The 20,762-nt window shown below is 37.0% G+C and overlaps 1 protein-coding gene across 8 annotated transcripts in view; it reads right to left on the bottom strand.

Moving 5' to 3' along the window:
- LOC5571133 (interference hedgehog) overlaps positions 1-20,762 on the bottom strand; it is a 302,494-nt gene that overhangs the window by 171,550 nt on the left and 110,182 nt on the right. The window contains exon 3 of one of the 8 annotated variants that reach the window (XM_021852046.1): positions 1,726-1,760. The exons of the other annotated variants lie outside the window; for them this stretch is intronic. The gene's annotated coding sequence lies outside the window, so the exon portion shown is untranslated. The remainder of the gene's footprint in view (positions 1-1,725; positions 1,761-20,762) is intronic. 8 annotated transcript variants of the gene reach the window in all.

The raw sequence follows: 20,762 nt of genomic DNA on the forward strand, positions 1-20,762 counted from the left end.
GCCTAATTCCAATGAATTAATTAGTTGTGTTCGACTTTTTCAAAGAATTTAAATTGTGAATAAAAAACACAACGCAATTGAATATGGTTTTCTGGCAACCTTCTTCTTCTTCTTCTTCTTTCTGGCGTTACGTCCCCACTGGGACAGAGCCCGCTTCTCAGCTTAGCGTTCTTATGAGCACTTCCACAGTTATTAACTGAGAGCTTACTATGCCAATGACCATTTTTGCATGCGTATAGCGTGTGGCAGGTACGAAGATACTCTATGCCCTGGGAAGTCGAGAAAATTTCCAACCCGAAAAGATCCTCGACCGGTGGGATTCGAACCCACGACCCTCAGCTTAGTCATGCTGAATAGCTACGCGTTTGCCGCAACGGCTATCTGGGTCCCCAATATGAAATAATATATTTGAGTAAATAAATCTCTAACAGAAAATATTAATTAAACTCAAACGGTTGATTGTATATCTTGTTAACAAATGGGAAAATAATACTTTCCAAGTCGATAAAGGATTGATTTTTACTTAATTTATTGAGCTTTTAATTTGTTTATTCATAAATAAATAGTTTGGACACGAATATAATGTAAAATTCACATAACTATTTAAACCTTCATAAAATCTGTTTAGTTGTCAGGAATTAAATGATTAAGGGATTAATGCTTTGAAGCTGAATCATTATTTTATTACTAAAGTTAAATAGTTCAACCAAATAAGTTTGATAAAAACAGTTTTTAATTTTTTTTTCCAGCGCTACTTTTTTTACCGAAATTATTTAAAATGCTACGTCTACAAGTTGGGACCCCTCCCTCCCCCTCGTCACACATCGTCACAAATTCGTGAAGACCCCGCACCCCCCTAAAATGCTACGTCATTTATGGACGACCCCTTAAAGCAATACCTGAGAACTTCCGGAAAACAAATTAAAATAAACTCTCACAAAAATCTTTCAGAGGGCTTCAAGCCCGAGTAACACACATGTTAAAATAAAGGCATATCAACTGATATATAACTAAATATAGTCTTATAAGAGTTAATCTGCATCAATTATAACATGTGTGTTCCATGGGAGGCTATGTGAAAGAGCTTATGAGCATTTGAGGAAATCTAGGCGGCTTTTCTGGATAAATCGATGGCAGAATAATTGAAAATTATATGAAAGGAATAACTGCACACTTAATTAAGATACCCTTCTTATGTAGAATATCGACAAAATGCGAACAGCCGAAGTACAGCAAAAATTAATTGTTTACCTTTTCTAAGTAAGTTTGACAGTTGTACAACTTATGCTCTGTAAAAATCATTATTGAACCTTCCGAAATCGTTCAGTAAAGAGAAAGTAGCTCTTCGGGAAAGGCTTTTCCCAAAATGGTATTCGTGTCTAAAATTCAATCCTTGATATTTGAAATTTGTTAATAAACCCTATGGAGAGTGAAAATGTATGCAAAATAAAGTAGCCGAAGAAATCACCGACATAGGGAGAGATATCGAGAACATAGAGATATGGAGAGTCGACTGTACTTTAATTACAAAAAAAACTGCTAGTTTTCCGTAAATGAGTTTCTGGAAATAAATCTCCATAAAATAATCATGTAGAAATTTGAGATTCAACTCCTGTAGAAATTTCTAGAGGAATCCTCAGATTCCATAAGTAGATAACGGCGAAAGAATTTAGTTCTGAACTATGAATCATATTGTAGATTGAAAGTCAACATTGTATACTGTACCTTGTAGGTCATGATTTTAGAGGTCGAACAAATACCTGTAAATTAAAAAGAGGGAAAAAATTAGTTATTGTGCTATACGTTAAAATTTATATAGAAGCAACATTTTGAAACGTTATATCATTATCGTAGTATCGTCGTATTGAGTGCCTAACTTCCTTATTTTAACCCATTCAAATCGAAAATAGTGTGAACCTGATACGGCAATAATTCTTAATGTCCAAGAATTTGGCACCTACTATTCGAAAGATATAGTATTCAAGCATCTTCTCCGTAAATTTGAAAATATTTTAACGAGGGAATCGGAAGTTATCGTGATTTGAAGGTTTTTAGCTATTTTGGAAGGGATTTTTACATACTACCCAATTTTCCACACTCGTGCATCATTTTTTTTTTGTAAACTAGTCAAGTAATCATCAGCTTTGCATTGAGCATTCAAAACATATGATATCTAAGCATCTGCTTTGAAAATTTGAGATAATTTCTCCGAGAAAATTAGAAATTACAGTGATTTGTATATTTACCATTATTTCTATGAAGTTTTAATTAGAGCTTATTTATATGGCTTTGCCACATTTGAGTAAATAATTTACAAATAAAAATATTTATAGGACTAATACTCGGTATTCAAAAAATATATTAGTTATGCATCTTAGCAGTTAGATTGATAAAAGTTTATCGAAAGACAACATAACTAGAGTACTTTGAAGTTGTGGACCTGTCTTTAAGATTTATTTCTCAACCGTCTAAAATTGTTGTCACAGAGTTGTATTCAACTCAGTGCTTCGTTACAACATAAGCGAATGTATTCATTATTCATTTTGTTTAATTTTCGGCGTTTTGCTGGGCAATGATTCGTTATGGTTCAAATCAGCATATTGGTGAACTTGAACAATTTTAAAGTGGTTCCTTGTTACCCAGTCGAGGATGGATTATCAGCTGGCAAGATCGTTTTATGCTACTGTTCTAAATGTGCTAAATATGATTGTTCAGTATTTATTTGGACAACAAAGGGGATACGTTTATATATTTATTCATATAATAGTACGTAGTCGGTTATTACCGAAATTAACCTTGTTTCATGTTTTTCAAATATTTAAATACAACAAGTCTCATATTCGGTTTAGTTGTACATAACAACACATGATCCTTGAATTTTTAGATACTATAAATGTAGACATTTTCTCTAGATACTGTCAGACTACGTTTTTGATTGATGTTGCGTGATTCGCTTCATGCAAAATCATTAAATGGTTCGTCATCGAAGGTTTCGTGACGTTGAGTCTTCAGTCAAGTTTAGTACATATGACATTTTTTTTCCATTTCATTTTATTTATTGTTTTCATTTCATTTTAATTATTGTTTTGTTGACTTTATTATGTTTGGGGGGAGATGTAACCAGTGAATATGGTGCGATGAATTCTAGGACTCTTGTAATTAAGCGTTTTGTTTACCAAGACAAATCCTGTAATACAACCCCTTTCCATTTACTAAACTCCCAATGATTTCTCGTGAAAGTACAGATGACCCCAACGGCTACTACGTAATATATTTATTCCATAACCCAAATTGACTTGAATTCGGACGCAGCCGGCGCCAATATTGCTTAGTACAGAGAATGAGAATTTTAATAGTTACACACAGATGGTGGTGCAACAATTCCTAAGTAGTATCTGTTGGTTCCTTGTGCAAGTATAATTGCTCTTGTAATAACAAAGAAGCAGCAGCGGGCGGTCAATCACGCTCTTTAATCACATTGATTAACATATTGATTGATGTTTTTTTATTTAGTAATGGTAAAAACATTGAACGTGCTAATCGAAAATATCCATAATTTGCCTTTCCAAAACTTCAAAGAACTCTAGTTATGTTGTCTTTTGATGAAGTTTTCTCAAACCGATTGCGAAGATGCTAGTCAGCTAGTATGTGTAGTCAACTATATCTTTTGAATGTCGAGTGTCAGTCCTATGGACATTTTTATTTGTAAATTATGTACATTAATATAACAAAGCCATATAAATAAGCTCTTATTTAAATTTCATAGAAATAATGATAAATATACAAATCACTGTAACTTCTGATTTTCTCGGAGAAATTATCTCAAATTTTCAGAGAAAACGCTTGGATATCATATGTTCTGAATGATTAATGAAAATATGATGGTTACTTGGCTAGTTTACAAATTAATAATGATGCACTGGTGGGTTAAATTTTGAAGTATGTAAAAATCTCTTCCAAAATAGCTAAAATCCTACAAATTACAATTACTTTCGATATCCTCGTTAAAATATTTTCAAATACACGGAGAAGATGCTTGAATACTATATCTTTCGAATGGTAGGTGCCAAATTCTTGGACATTTTTTTTCGTTAATAACGGTATCTGGCACACCGTGTATCCACTCAGCTAAAAACAAAAAGGTAAATCATACCGTTTACGATGCATATCAATCACTTCGTGAATTTGCACTCCCGTGATATTACAATTTGAGTTTTGCTGTATAAGTTATTTTGGAAAGACGATTGCCACGTGACATCTCGACGAATTAACCACTAGCAATTCCCTATTCATGGCCTACTGTTTGTGGATTCATGATATGTGTCGCCAACGTGGGTGGCAAAACGACAGTTTTCATTTGTTTTGCCATAAACTCGTATGGAAAATTGCTTCGACAAGTCGATAAATTTTCACTCCCTAAGCCGAAAAACTACAAGCAAAAAAATCATGTTGCCGCCGCAATAGAAGATATTCCATTCGTCTATTTGAAGTTGACGGATGCCGTGATCTGATCAGCCAAGTCGTATCATATCTTTATGCACCGTTGCACCAAAGACGAAATAAAAACCTCCATGTTTCTTGTAGTTGTTTTAAATTGTATGGCACATGAGGTAATAGAGCAAAATCTAGTATGCCGTGAAAAGTGTACTGTGTGATCTGTCAAACTTGCATACCGAGTGTAGTACTAGAAGTGGTACTCATTCTGCGTTCGGACTACTATGTCTTCATTTCGTCTTTGGTTCAACATATGCGTACACACGTGATGAGGAAAGCTAGTTGCATAAGATTTATCTTCGAAAAAATAAAACACGAAACCACCAGAATGGGCGAAAGCAAACAAATGCGCTTCGGGAGCTACAACTAGCTGATTGATATATACCCGCACACAAACACAATCGGCCGGAGTAAACAAAAATAACTTTTCGGGAAAGACTTTCTGTCAATTAATATTTGTTTCGTCTGATCTCCGCTCGACTCGACTCAGGGCCTACTTGGTAGCTATATGGGATCTTGTCAAGTGCGTAAATCTAGCAGGCCAACGAACGATTAGTGCTAACCAGAAATGCTAACAAGAAACAAACATTCGGGTCGGGCGGGATAGTTTCTGTTTGTTTTTCAACCATTTTTTTTTTTCGGAGCTGCGATCGAAGAAGATTATTAACTGAAGTTGGTAGTCGAAGCAGATTAGTTGTTATATGTTTATCGATTTGGAGAGTGTTTCGGTAAATATCAAGTTTATTCGTGTAATTCCTGTAACGTCGGAAAACTTGAAGTAATTTGACGAGTGAGTTCAAAGAATCTTAAAGGGTACCTTGTAGAATCCTGACTGGATTCTTGCAGAATCTAGAAAGGAGTTTCTTGCAGAATACAGAACGGGATTCTTGCAGAATTTAGATTCCTTTAAAATCCGTAACGGGATGCTTGCAGAATCCGGAACAAGATTCTTGCAGAATCTGGAACGGGATTCTTGCAGAATCATGAATAGGAAACTTGCAGAATCCGGAAATGGATTCTGACAGAATCCAAAATGGGATTCTTGCAGAATCTGGAACGGGATTCTTGCAGAATCCAGAGCAGGGTTCTTGCAAAATCCAGAACGTGATTCTTGCAGAATTCGAAACGGGATTCTTCTAGAATCCGGAATTGGGTTCTTGCAGAATTCGGAACAAGATTCTTGTAGATTCAGGAACTGGAGTCTTGCAGAATCCGGAAAGAGGGTCTTGCAGAATATAGAAAGAAATTTCACACATCCAAACTCGGTGGCGAACGGTACAAATTTCTCCCAATTAACTTTGATAAATTATCTGACGAAGAAAATTTTGTAATATTTCTTCTATATCCACACCACAAAAGAAACCAAAACAAAGCAAACGATGACGAATGGCTGAAACCGGGAAATGCTGTTGCCCGCAGGTTGCTGCGATTTTGCCACGCTCAGCACCGCCATCACCCACCATGTGCGGAGAAGTTATAATTTATGATCGCCATCTTCACCTATTTTTTCCTCTTGCCAGAAATAACATTTCACAAATATAGGGCAGCACACATTCTCCTCACGGCACTCGGGCAAAGATGCTGCTGCCACCGGGAGCCAATTGACACGTGACAGTCGTTCGTCACAGCGCCGCGGTCCGTGTTGGAATGCTTCCTCATAGGCAACGTAGGTGGCGCCACACTTTTGATGGGACCATAACCTCACATTTGGCCTAATTTTTATGGGTCGTTCCCGACTGGAGGGTGAAATTTATGGGGTAAATGTTTCGCACGGAATAATAAACTCAGAGACTTGGTTCATAAGTATACAATTGAGTATTCTAAACTTTGAATTTTGCCTATCTTCATTTGAATGTCTTATAAGAAATTCATTTGCTGTTACATCATCATGGGTAAATCAGATTCGTGCCTCATCAATCCTCGCTATGAAAAGGTAAGGTTATGTCAATAACGAGGCTTTTTATCACAACTATTTCATCTGACATGCTTTTGAACAAATGTCAAAAGCTCAATGTCATCACTCGCTCCAAGTGATTATACATTTCTCTGAATAGAAGAAAAACTGGCTCACATCTGTCTGCCCTGGATCTCTCTATTCATCGGAAAGAAAAACTCATAAAAGCGAAAGTCATCCACGCTTACCTGTATCAGGAAAGTTTCCACTGAACCAGAAAAGAAATTCTTTACAGTCATTCATGGCATCATTCCACTTTTTGTCATGAATTTGAAATGAAGAACCGACATTGAAGCATCCATTTGTTTATCTGTCACTATTTGTTTGTGGGAAACGCACGGATGCCACCGCCTTTTCAGCGAGCTCCCATTTCTATGAGATGTGATTACGGAATGAAAGGAAAAAGCCTCATCATCACTCACGTGCATCTCATTACCCATCATCGCTTTCGCAGCATTTGCAGCCTACTTCGATTCAGGTGAAAAGATGCGAAAACATAAACACAAAAACATTCTTCTGCATAGATGCCCATGACAAACGGATCCCATCAGAAAGATTGACACGAACGCTTCGCAAATGACTGCTCAGCTCACTCACAAGTCATCGCAGTTCTGGTTTTTTTTTACATCTCACGTTGCACAATTCTAAAGAAATGTTTCAAGAACGACAACTCACCGGCTTCGGTTCGGCAAGGTTTTATGCTTTTTATTTAGTTAGTTATGCTGACGACGACGACGCAACCTGAATTGAAATGGGAACATAAAAATACAAAGAAGGATATGAGGCGTTCGCTATCTGTGGTTGTGAATGGAAGGAGATTCGAGCATTACAATGCTGATAAGGAAGCGGCTTCATATTACGTAATGCTTGATTGATCCATACATTTTTTTCCAAACTCTACTACAAAATTTCCAAGTATCCAGAGGACTCTGTTACAGATTTTTGAAACAGTCCTAAACAGATTCCCAACGGAAGAAATTGCCAGAGAATCTGAGACAAAATCCAAGTGGAATCTGAGTCAGATTTCCAAATGAATCTGAGACATCTTCTTTTTATTTTTCTTGGCATTAACGTCCTTACTGGGACAGCGCCTGCTTCTCAGCTTAGTGTTCTTATGAGCACTTCCACAGTTATTAACTTAGAGCTTTCTTTGCCAAAGTTACCATTTTCGCATTCTTATATCGTGAGGCAGGTAGCGGAATTTGGGGCAAGTGTGCCACCTTAACCAATTTGATCTCTAACTTTGTCTAAAGATAATAAAATCCACCAATTTAGCCTCATGATGTTAGTTTCACATCTTTTCATAACCACTATGCCATTTAAAAAGAAAATTGTTTCAAAAAGTATTAGTTTTGGAGCTTCTCAAATATCATCCAAAATAACCTATTTTTCGACACTATGGGGCAAGTGTGCCACCCATATGGGGCAAGACGGCCACCGAATAAACATCGCATGTAATTCTACTTGTAATGAAATTTTCTTTATTTCATATTAATATTATTTACAAAGCAGACGCTAATCGATAGTTTAAAAAATTATTTTAAGTTTACCGTAATAAAGGGATGCTTTATAACAAGGTTCAAAACATGCGTAACTCCCTATTACTCAATTCGAATAACTAAATTGGTTATTTTTTGTTATTTAATACAATATATGTATTACCCTAATATTACGGCGAATATGTATAATATTAAACTAGATCAGCACTAAATAATGGTAAAATATTGATGAAGTTATGTAAAACGCTACTTAATAAGCCGAAAAACATGTTATTATTGAATATTTTGAGAAAAAATCACTTTAGGGGCAAAAATGTCAGTTATTCTCCTACTATACTTCAGAAACTACTACTGATGCCTCATTTTGGTTTATTATTATGATTTTGTTGATGACGTTTACATTTTCATAAATTTCATTCCAACAATTTTTGCTTACCAAATAGGTGGCACACTTGCCCCAATAAGTATACATTTCAACCAAACTGGATTTCGTATGTAAAACTAAATACTTATTTCGTTCAAATGCCACAATAACTTACACATTTGAATAGTTTCACGATGTACAGAACGTTAGAAAAATCTGGTAATAATTTACCTTCCACCATGCTATTTTGAATCAACGAAATCTTATAAAAATTCACTCAAATTTGGTTGTCTTTGCACAAGTCGATGTAAATACGTGAAAAACAGAGCAATTTTCATCATATTTTTATCATTGTATTGTGAACTATAAGGGAACATATTGTTAAGCTCAAAGAGAAAATAAATATTATAGTTTTTATAAAAAGCAGGGGTGGCACACTTGTCCCTATGGCACACTTGCCCCTATGGCACACTTGCCCCAAAGTCCGCTACGATGATACTTTATACCCATGGAAGTCAAGGAAATTTCCATTATGAAAAGATCCTGGACCGATCGGGAATCAAACTCGCAAAGACGCTTTGAGGAAAGCGATCATCAAGGTACTACATTGGCGCAGTCAGTAGAGACGATGTAATTTGAAATTATCGTACACCTTGTAAGTCTTATGTAAAGTAGAAATATAAAGAAATATAGATAAAATAAAATAGTAGTCTCCGACGGACATGGGCGGAGATGAACGGTTTCTGATGGAAATAGACAGAAAACCGAGAAAGAATGGTCTCTGATGGACAAGGACAGAGAACCAGAAAATGGATTCTGACGGATATGGGCAGAATTCAAGAGCGTCGCTGATGAACACTGAGTTCATCCATAAGTATGAAAAAAGAATATTGAGGGTTTTTTTTTTCGAACATTATTCGTATTATTCTGGATGACGGAAGAACAACATATGGCTTCAAACAAAAAAAAAAAAAAGCAGTTAAGGTTGGTGAAGAAAATAGCATAGAAGAAAGAGCTCCAAAAGAGCTGTAAAGATAGGGTAGCGAAAATTTAACCACCAGCTAACAGCTTAAAATGGCTTAAAATTCGAATCTCATTGCATATTTGGTGTCGAAATCAGACGATCATTGTCGGACGGGACAGTTTATTGAAATCCACACCGTACGGCTGACGACTTAAGCTAAGTATGCTGTTTCGCCCAAGAAAAGTAAAGAAATTCCTTGACTGAATGGCTCAAGAAATTTTCTACAGAGAGCCCCCTTTGAAGTGACATTTCTTCTCAACTGCGTACTGCGATCAGAAAAATGAGATTTTCTTGACCATTTCTTGGAAGAAATTTTCCACGCATCGAGATAGGCGATTCCTTTTCTTGTCAGTAGCAAACCAGCCTTTACATGTGAATCGTTAAATATTACATCTATGTATAATTTCATGAGTAAGCTGATCGTTCCAGAGTGTAAACCGTAAAGAGCTTGAATTTGGAAAAGTAAGCATTACCTGCACCGAAAGAAAGTTTAAGTGCATCGCTGTATCAAGTTGTAGGGAGGCTTCTCGAGCGAAAATTAATGAAGTGCACCGATTGACCTGTAAGCTAAAACTGGTTCATCTAGTTTTATTAAAATTTAATTTTGGTACAATGGTTTAGATTGTGTGATAAGTATGTGGTAGAAGACCCATCGGTCTCATAGTAGCACTCTGATCGGCAGGATGCTGTGGATGCCACACCGATCAGCGTTGCGACGCTGATGATATACAATTGAAGACGAGAATTTACAAAATTAGCGCTAGAGTATGTTGGAATCTGTTGGAAATCTTCAACGGATGTTTAGAATATGACATGCCTGATGAATGATCATTTAATTACTCGAATGCCATCGGTTGTTTACACTACGATGGATTAATAATCTATCTAGTGAACAATTAAGCAATCTGATGAAAAATAGCAAATTACTGAACGAGAAAAACATAAAACTAGTGTGTATTATGGGGCCCAGATAGCCGTAGCGGTAAACGCGCAGCTATTCAGCTTGACCAAGCTGAGGGTCGTGGGTTCGAATCCCACCAATCGAGGATCTTTTCGGGTTAGAAATTTTCTCGACTTCCCAGGGCATAGAGTATCTTCGTACCTGCCACACGATATACACATGCAAAAATGGTCATTGGCATAGTAAGCTCTCAGTTAATAACTGTGGAAGTTCTCATAAGAACTGAGCTGCGAAGCAGGCTTTGTCCCAGTGGGGATGTAACACCACAAAGAAGAAGAAGTAATGTGTATTATCAGCGTCGTTCCTAAATTATGGGACTACACTCCAAGATTGAAATTTGCACTAGAGTATTATAGATCATATAGATGTATTTGGTTATAGCAAGATTGAAAAACAGAACGTGGATGAAACTTAACCCAAACGAAGATCGTCAAAAGTAGTTGTCGTTTTCGTAGTTTTTTAATCAAAGAATAAGTTCATCTTAAAATTTGTTTAAAAGTAATAATGCGGAACAAACACAGAATGGACTTAACAGACAATTTTGTGTTAACGCTAGAGCACAATTTTAACCTTGCACTCGAGGTTTTTCATGAACGCATTGCTTTCGAAGGTTTCGAAGCGGTTACCATTAATGGAAGAATTACTATTAATGTAGAATTAATGTAGAAAACTTCAAGTATGAAATCCTTTGATTTTCGGACAGTGGAAGCAAATCTTCCATATAAATCATAAGTAGTTTTTCAAACCGATGCCGTTACAGCAAAGTTCATTATGAGCCTAATATCCATGTTATCACTATCATCCCCAAGTAACATTGGTATTTGAATAAAAGCTTAATCAGCAAATATATGATCTATTCAGCTGAAAATTGGTTTATTCAACTTTTATTCAGCAAGAAATGTTTGCTGGGTCACCTACATTATAGTTTCTTTTCGCCCTCGGCGATTTGAGCTATGAGAATATCCTGTAAGAGACATACGCCAAGAGCAAAAATATCAACGTCATATGCAGCCCAGATGTCGCTGTCACGAAACGTCAAATACATACGTCAAATAGTCGTTTTTATGGTTGAAAAAGTGAAAAATATTGTATTGAAAATAAACTGTTATTAATAACCTCAGTCGGCGGAGCAGTTTTTCTAAAGATGCTAATGAATCTGAACACAAGATTAGTGATTTCTAATGTCTGCTACGTTTGTTAGCAGGAAATTTAACTGAAAAACATGCAATAATTGTTTTGCTGAGGTGTTCAAATATTTGAACGACTTGCGCACGATTGAAACAAATACACGGTGGAATAAAAAAAAAAGCAATCACAGAAGAAGAAGACAAGAGTTTCGTCTCAGGGAATATCTATAAGTCGTTCAAAGAGATTATGGCACATTAGAAGACAAACTGTGAATTTAATGAACTTTCAAATTAAAGGACTAGAATTTGATAATTTATTAATTTAGAATTAATTATGCAAAAGAAGTTTCTCTTTTCTAAGGATAAGACAAATTCAACATTGAATTAAATTGAAAATATAGTAGAAAGAGGGAGTAATGTGAGGAAGTGATGAAGTGTTATTGAATTATCCATTCAGGCAACATAGTATGATAAGCAGGCTTAGAGAAATGCCTGCATGGAAACCAAGAAACAAACATACTGTCAGTTATTGGTCTAATCTTGGCTCGCAAAGACTCTTTGAGGAAAGCGATCATCAAGGTACTACAAAACCCAGACACCTTCAGCATGGCTTTGCTTTGAAGCCGCGGATTCTAACCACTCGGCTAAGGAAGGCCCAATGAGACATATTTCCCAAGAAATCTGAGACAAATTCCCAATGAAATCTGAGAAAAAAAAACCCTAAGCAATCTGAGGCAGATTTCCAAAGGAATCTTAGAAAGATTCCCGAAAAAATCTGAGACAAATTCCCAACGGAATGTGAGACAGGTTCTAAACAGAATCTGAGACAGTTTCCTAACGGCACCTAAGATAGATTCCCAATGGAACCTGAGACAGATTCCCAAAGGAATCTGAGACAGATTCTCAAAGGAATCTAAGACAAATTCCCAATGAAATCTGAGACCAATTCCCAACGGAATGTGAGACAGGTTCTCGACAGAATCTAAGACAGATTCCCAACGGGATCTGAGGCAAATTCCCTACGGAATCTGAGACAGATTCCCAACGGAAGCTGGGAAAGACTCGCTACAGAATCTGAGACAGATTCCTAACTGAATCTGAGACAGTTTTCCAGCGGAATCTGAAACAGATTTCCAAAGAAATCTGAGACAGATTCCCGACGGAATCTGAGACAAATGCACGAAGGAATCTGAGACAGATTTCCGACGCAATCTGAGACAGATTTCCAACGGAATTTGAGACAAATTCTTGGCGGAATCTGAGACAGATTCCCAACAGAATCTCAGACAGATTGCGAGCGGCATATGAGATAGATTGCGAGTGAAATCTGAGACAGATTCCCGACGGATTCTGAGACAAATTCCCTACGGTATCTGCAGTGGCGTAGATAGATTTTTGGGGGCCCGGTGCGGAGGTAGATGTGGGGGCCCCTCAAACAGTGGTTTGCAAAATGTGCCTTTTATTACCAACCTTACAAGAATCTTATCATTTGTTCAAACACGTTTAGCATTTGGAAGAAAGTTTCATGACTAAAAGGTCAAAAAATATTCTGCCGGTAATAAATCACGCATACGAAGGCGTATCCCGAATTCCCGCCAGGAAGTTGTTTTTAATGCTATGTTAGGTGGATTCAAAAATATATATGAAGCAATTACTTCAGATTTTTTTATATGTTTCAGTTTAAAACGATCTTTGATGGTAATCTTGGACAGCTTTCCTTATGTTGTACGGCAGTGCCGCTCAGGCTCATTTTTCAATCGCCTGTATTTTCGATCGAATATGGTTATCCTAATACATCAGTGTGGTATACATTATAACTTTAGGGGTAGTACTTGATGAAAGCCTCTTGATGAAAAATTGTACGAAATTTGTCACATGCAGGAGATCCAGACGACACGTGCGCACTTTGGCCACCACGGTTGTTCGGTATTTAATAGAATGCTCAAGCTTGTTCCTAGATGAACTCGTTAAAGCCTCGTGAAAAAACTTGGAACAATTCATAAGGAAGTATATAGTGAATGCGCCAAACAAATTCCTAAAGTTTTAGTATTCACAAATTCCTGAATTTGTGTATTGTTTTTGATGCAGTCAAGCAGGTAATCAAAATAAAATGTTTCATTTTATTATAGATATGATTATATCAGGAATTTCCAGCAAACTTATAGAGGTATCCTCAGAGAATAGATTTTGGAATATACCAAGAACAAAAAAAAAAAAACATGCAGAGTATAAATTATGAAATTAAAAAAAAACAATTCTAAAAAAACCGTCAAAATATGTTTTTTTAATTTTTTTATAAAATCTCTTTAAAAGAAGTCCTAGAGAAATCTAGCAAGAAAATATAAGGAATTCTAAAAAAAAACGGTTGGAATCGTAAATTAGTTTCTGTGGAAATCAATGCTTTTATTATTTGTAGAACCGCTTGTAGTAATGGACTTATTCAAAAAAGGGAAAATATGAAGAACGAATCTTAATGGATTTCCAATTGTCTGAGGAATTTAAACTTCTGAGACGAATACCATAAAAAATCCTCAGATAAATCTCAAAGGGTATTTGAAATAATTAAAACAATTCGTGAATAAATCCCTGAAGTTATTGGTAAAAGAATATTTGAGAAAACCCTGGATTCCTTGACCAATGGTACGTCAAGAAATCCTTTCATTGGTTTTTAGAGGATAATGCACAGAGGTAGAAATTCTTGAAGAATGCTTGAAAAAAATCCGGGTAGAAATGTTTGGAATCTCTGTGTTAATTCTTCAAAAGTCCCTTAATGAACATTTTTACTAGCAATATTGAAATGGTTTTATGCAAAAAGCATTTTTTTTTCCAAAATTACAAGAAAAATTCTTGGTGGAGTTTCTACATGGAAGCAAACGAAAATGTTCTTTAACTTTGATGCTAATTATGATTTCAAAGAAATCGATTTAGAAGATTTGCTTCCTGAAAGAATTCTTGGAAATATATTTTAGTTTTTCAAACGGTATCTTAGAGGAATCTCTATAAATAAAAAATGTTGATAAAATCCAAGGCATGATTTCATATAAATTACCAGGAAAAATTATTAAAAATATATCCTGATGAATTTTTTAAGGTCATCCGAAATCAATTTTGAGGAATTTCAATTCACAGTCATTGTTCAAACTTAAAACATGAATTAAAAATTATAAAATTAACTATTTTGTATTTAACTTTTGGGAACCTAAGTTCGTATTTTTAAGATGAAGATGAATCGAAGCCAAGCTTCAAATTTTCAAGAGCACGGATCTGGAGAACTAAACATCCGTTCAAGCTGAAAACTTTATCGACTGGTCACTAGCTGGTGGTGACCAATCGATTAGGTTTTCAGCTCAAACGGATGTTTAGTTCTCCAGATTCGTGATCTTGAAAATTTGAACTTTGGCTGCGAATCGTCTTCACCCTAATAATTTTCCCAGTATTGAGCCTCCCAATGGTCGGTGTTCAGACAGACCGGATAAGATGATATTTTGGCGCTCTAAAGATTCATTAAAAGCTCCATCAATTCTGAATTTTGCGATACCGTTTAAATACAGATGATTATCAAGTATATAAGGTACATTATTACAGCAAATAATGCAAATACTTTGATACTTCGAATGCTTGGGGTACGTTTTCTGGAACCATTAAAAAACACTTGATTCAGTCTATCTGAACACCGACCAAGTGATCTTGAACTTAAAAGAAAATTAATATTTACATCAACCCAAATAGTAAATAACAAAATGAAAACCTTTGGCTTATTTATTCTACAAAATTCATGATTTTGAAAATACCGTTAAACGGGGTAACTTTGATAGTTTTTTTAAGAAAACTTCAATATTTATGCATGCTGTTTCGAAAAATTACAATTTATATTTTTAAAACAAGTACTGACATCCTAGCTATAGATTGCACTTGATAGATATACTATTTTTCATATAATCGAAAGTCGGTTTTCTGTTTTGAAGTATAAATCAAACAAAACTGAATGAATAACGTAACATTTATAGGGCGTTGAAAACTTCTAGGCGTTTAAGGTGATTATAAAACGAAGCCAAACTTTGAATTTTAAAGTGCACAAGACGAGAGAATCTGACAACAGTTCGCGTTGAAAACCAATCAAATTGCTTGCTTGCTGGTGGTGACCACTGGGATAGATTTTCTACGTGTAGCGCTGTTTCGTACTCAAGTCTTGTGCTCTTGAAAATTTGAGGTGTGGCTTCGTTCTATAATCACCTTAACGCTACATGAAAATTTCTGACTTAGATTACAAAAATGGTCCCAGTTTGTAAAAATGGTTTTCGCTAAGAGATTTGAGACCGAATTCATGTACTACTACTACTAGGCTGTCATGGATAAGTAACAAATTCATAATGAATTTATCAAATAGTGATCGTAGAACAGATTGTTTGTAAACGTTGCACAAATGCTAAAATCTTGAAAATTTTTAATATTTGCGTATAAATCCTCAATTGCACTCGATTCCAACGAAAATAGGTTTGACATAAAGTGTCATACTAATACTCTTTACTTTTGCATTCGTTTTTCTTAACTGATTGAAAAAAACTTCGTTATTTCGTTTGATATGTTGTGGGCCTCGCACTATCAAAGTTACCCGCATTGTCAAAGTTACCCCGTTTTACGGTACCTTAACGTTGAAGTCTGAAAAATGTACGTCTCTAGCCTTAAAATCATGTATATATACTATTAAGAAGGTCTCTGTATCATTTGTTAAATGTCTAACAATGACAATGGTACAGATTAGTAATCCTTTATAAGAGAGATTCGCGGAAGTTGACATTTCTGTCAAAGTGTGAGCCAATCGAGCAGCGAGAGCTGTCAAAGTGTGAGCCAAACGAATATGCGTTATGTTTGTTTTGAACTTTTCTTGAGGAGTAATGTAATCCACTTGAAATTATTTCGGTAAAAGTAATTTCGCATGAAGCAAAAAAAATGAAATGTTTTACATTTTTGAACTTTTGTCAATGCGATTTTTAGTTTTTGATTTTTTTCGGCTGCTTATTAGTTTTGATATGAAGCTCAAAGATCTATAACGAAGTAAAATACACTTTTAGCAATGAGGAAGTCATGTCCGTGTCACAATATTATTCTCGACGCCGAGCAAAATCAGCACTGTTGGTCTGTTGCCAAATCATTCCATTATACTTCCGCTTATCTTTTTATAAAGGATCACTAGTACAGATCATAAGAAAATGCAGAGGCGTCGCGTGGTCTAATTATCAACCTGTGCACTTATAATTTAGTGTCATTTTATGTTTGTCATTATTAGGTACCTTGGGTTCAAACCATTTTTTTAAGTTTATAAACCAGTGGTCACTAACCGTCGTTTTCGAATACAATTTTCTTCTGATCTTTCAGTTGATTCAAAATATTTAAGACTAATCGAGTTGTTTAGTTTAATTTATCAACTCAACAAACAATTTTTCAATTTTAACGATTAGTCATCATTATGGTAAAATTGTTAAATTGAGTATGAAAATAATTTTAGGTTTAGGTATGATGGATTCTAGCTAATATTTATTGCTGTAATCATAGCTTACATATCTTAAGATGTTGATTAACATAGAATTAAAAGATCGGTAGCATCGTGTACTGAGTGCACGCATCGTGAAACATGCTCGCTTTTAAAACACACCACAAGCGTCAAGATGCTGGCGATGATGGTACAACCGCTCTTGAGTTAATTTTCAGGTTGTCATCTGATTGACTATCGCTTGCAAGTACCACCGCGCTAATACTGTATGTTAAAAGCGAGGTTTTTAACCAGTACTGTACAGAAAATAGCAGCACGAGTACTGAGTGCCAAGCTTGAAAAAACGTCCTATCGACAGCCGCCTGAAAAATCGGAAAAATCGCACCTAACCTGCTGTCATACCCCAACCGTGGTAATGCTGAAGGCGCTAGGGTAAAAAAAGAGCAAGCGAAATATATCTCTCCCGTAGATTGATTTTTCTCTTATCTCTCTCATCCGCACGCTTGCACTGATCGAGTTGTTTGATGTAGCATGACTGTGCACCGGCCAGAGTTTACGCTTTGGCTACTTACACACTCGCATTTTCAGTTCAAAATGCTTTCTACCACATAGACAGAACTGCGTGTACGATACAAGGCAGCGCGTTTCCCGATGAGAGTGCACGCGTTGGTTTTCAACGTCACAGCAACGAAGTGTAGCGTGGAACGAAGTGTTGCGTAGCATGCATCGCGATGAGCGCGAAGAAAAACTTAGGTCCCAGATCGTGCGTCGCACGAAACAGCAATTTCATTTTATTTGCATAGCAAAAATTTAACAACAGATATTTTGCGAGATGAAAATTCCGTTGCAAGCTATCAATGAGAGGTAATTGAAAAGAAATAAATTTAATTTTATTAAGAAAATTATCGAATTGTACTTTAAAAATAGTACATATTGTAGGTGGCTAGGATAAACGAGATCCCACCTGTGCAGTGCACATGTTGCACATGTGGACGCGACGCCTCTGAGAAAATGTGTACAAGTTATAAGCACAGATTGCTCCAGATTTTTGGAGGCCCACAAACTTGGGTAGATTTGTTTAGAAATCAGAATTCATGAAGTATTATATAGATATTATTATTTAAGAATTCGAAGCCGTTATTAGACTCAACATATTCAAAATTTATATTTGAGGTAAAAAATCACTACTAAAATGTCTACAACAGGACCGCGTTTAGCTATCCAACTTATTATTAACGCTAATGGCTGCCGCAATCAGGCTCGATTTATGGTAGATATGACATTTGGCTTGGGTCAGTCCAATATAAAAAGACTCATGCCAACGTCATATCGACTGATCCCTACCAGAAAGCGAACTTGTTTGCGGCAGCTATGAGCGTTCGTAAAAAGCTGGATTCGAAGACTCAGTTCTCCCATGCGTGCAATCGATTAAACAACAATAAGGAAAATGATCTACAAGCTCCTGAAATGTGGGGCCCACAGCCATGGTCCCCCGAGGCCCTCGACTCACTTTAAACCTAGCTTCAAAGTATTAAAAGTGAGGGATAATCAAGCGGCCCATTTACATCGTCGAACCATATCTCCACCAATACTTATGCTTGCATACTAATTTTCTTCTTAGAATTTTACAAATTGTTCTTCACTGCGATTTTGGAGCCCCTAGGATCTCGGGGCTCGGTGCGGACCGCACCCACCGCACCCCCCTAGCTACGCTACTGGGTATCTGAGACAGATTCCCATCGGAATATGAGACGGATTCCCAGCGCAATCTGAGACAGATTGCGAGTGGCATATTCCCAATGGAATCTGAGACAGATTGCGAGTGGCAAATGAAACAGATTACGAGTGAAATCTAAGATTCCCGACGGATTCTGAGACAAATTCACGACGGAATCTGAGAAAGAATTCCGTCGGAATCTGAGACATATTCCCAACGCAATCTGAGACATGTTCCTAGTCGAAATCAAAGACAGACTCCCGGTCGGAATCAGAGACAGATTCCTGGATGAATCTGAAACAGATTCCCGGATGAATTAGATACAGATTCCCAATGGAATCTGAGACAGATTCCCAATGGAATCTGAGACAGATTCCCAATGGAATCTGAGACAGATTCTCAGTCGGAATCTGAGACAGATTCCCAGTCGGAATCTGCGACAGATTCCCAGCGGATTCTGAGACAGATTCCCAACGGATTCTGAGACAGATTCCCAACGCATTTTGAGACAGATTCCCAACGGAATCTGAGACAGATTCTCAGTGGAATCTGAAACAGTCCCAGCGGAATCTGAGACAGATTCCCGACGGAATCTGAGACATATTCTCGACTGAATCTGAGACAGATTCCTGGCAGAATCTGAGACGTTCTTGAGGAATCTGAGACAGATTCTCAGTCGGAATCTGAGACAGATTCCCAGTCGGAATCTGCGACAGATTCCCAGCGGATTCTGAGACAGATTCCCAACGGATTCTGAGACAGATTCCCAACGCATTTTGAGACAGATTCCCAACGGAATCTGAGACAGATTCTCAGTGGAATCTGAAACAGTCCCAGCGGAATCTGAGACAGATTCCCGACGGAATCTGAGACATATTCTCGACTGAATCTGAGACAGATTCCTGGCAGAATCTGAGACGTTCTTGAGGAATCTGAGACAGATTCCCAAAGGTATCTGAGTAATATGTCCAAAGGATTCCAAATCCAATCCAAATCTAACCCATATGCAAATCTTAATCTTCCCTTAAATTTTACTCGATCATCACTGTTTGAGCCTTCTGACGATCGCGCATCGTCATCCACAAAAAACACGTAATCTCGATTATCAAATTGCATTCTCGGAAAGTCACACGAAGCCCGAAACGAGGGACACAAACAAATCCAATTCGTTAGAACCGAAAAAAAACACCGACAAACGATCCCTCGACCCCAAGAGAGAGAGAGACGCAAAAGCGCGTTGGTCGCGATCGCGGTTTTGACGGTCATTTTCTGGCGAAGAACCACGATGCGATATCCTTTTCGCATAAATTAAAATTTTATGGCTTTACGCCAGCTTTGGACACTTTGGAAGGCGCTCGCACACAGGGGGGAAGGTCTCGCATTTCTCGGGCTGTTTATGCCACCGACTGACTGATCGGCCGCCGATCGTTCAAAGAGTCGGGAAACGTGCGTGCGTCGTTGAAAAGTGCGGTAAACCGGAGAAAAGTTATAGGTTTCTGCCTCAAATGATCGTGTATAGGTTTAGGTTCAATTTCGAGGGAGACATAACAAAACGGAAACCTAACGTGTTATCGTCGTCACCGACCGTCACTGCGCCTGTTGTAGAGCGAGTCACGGCTTCCCTGAACTTAGTTTTTTTTTTAAGGTGACTCATAGGCATGGGCGTAGACAGATTTACCATCAGGGAGGGGGATGGCTAAGGAAATTCTCCCAAGGAATAACTTATACTAGGTATAACTATATTGAATGAAAACGGTTTCAGACTGGGTGGGATAGGTACACCGAAACTAAAAAACAAAATGTATTGCAATTTTAGAGAAAACTTTCCGTTTTACGGTGCAACGAAAAGCTACCGCAGCTGTCACATCACTGCTAAATCATCAGTGGGCTTCAATGATACATTGGATACCACCTTGATGATTGTTGTTTGTTGCTTTTTTCCATAGCGTTTTCTCTTTCAAGCATACTATGATGGAATTGTTTGCTTCAATGATGGAATGATTTCGAAGCCAGCGGTAGAACTTTGACAGCTGCGGTAGAACTGTGCGGCTACCGCAAACCGGAAAATTTTCTTAACAACCGTAATAAAACAAACTTTATAAAAATTCCAGCTCGCCAACGACAATCAAGG

The sequence above is a fragment of the Aedes aegypti genome, chromosome 3 (assembly GCF_002204515.2).
Source record: "Aedes aegypti strain LVP_AGWG chromosome 3, AaegL5.0 Primary Assembly, whole genome shotgun sequence".
Lineage (NCBI taxonomy): Eukaryota > Metazoa > Arthropoda > Insecta > Diptera > Culicidae > Aedes > Aedes aegypti.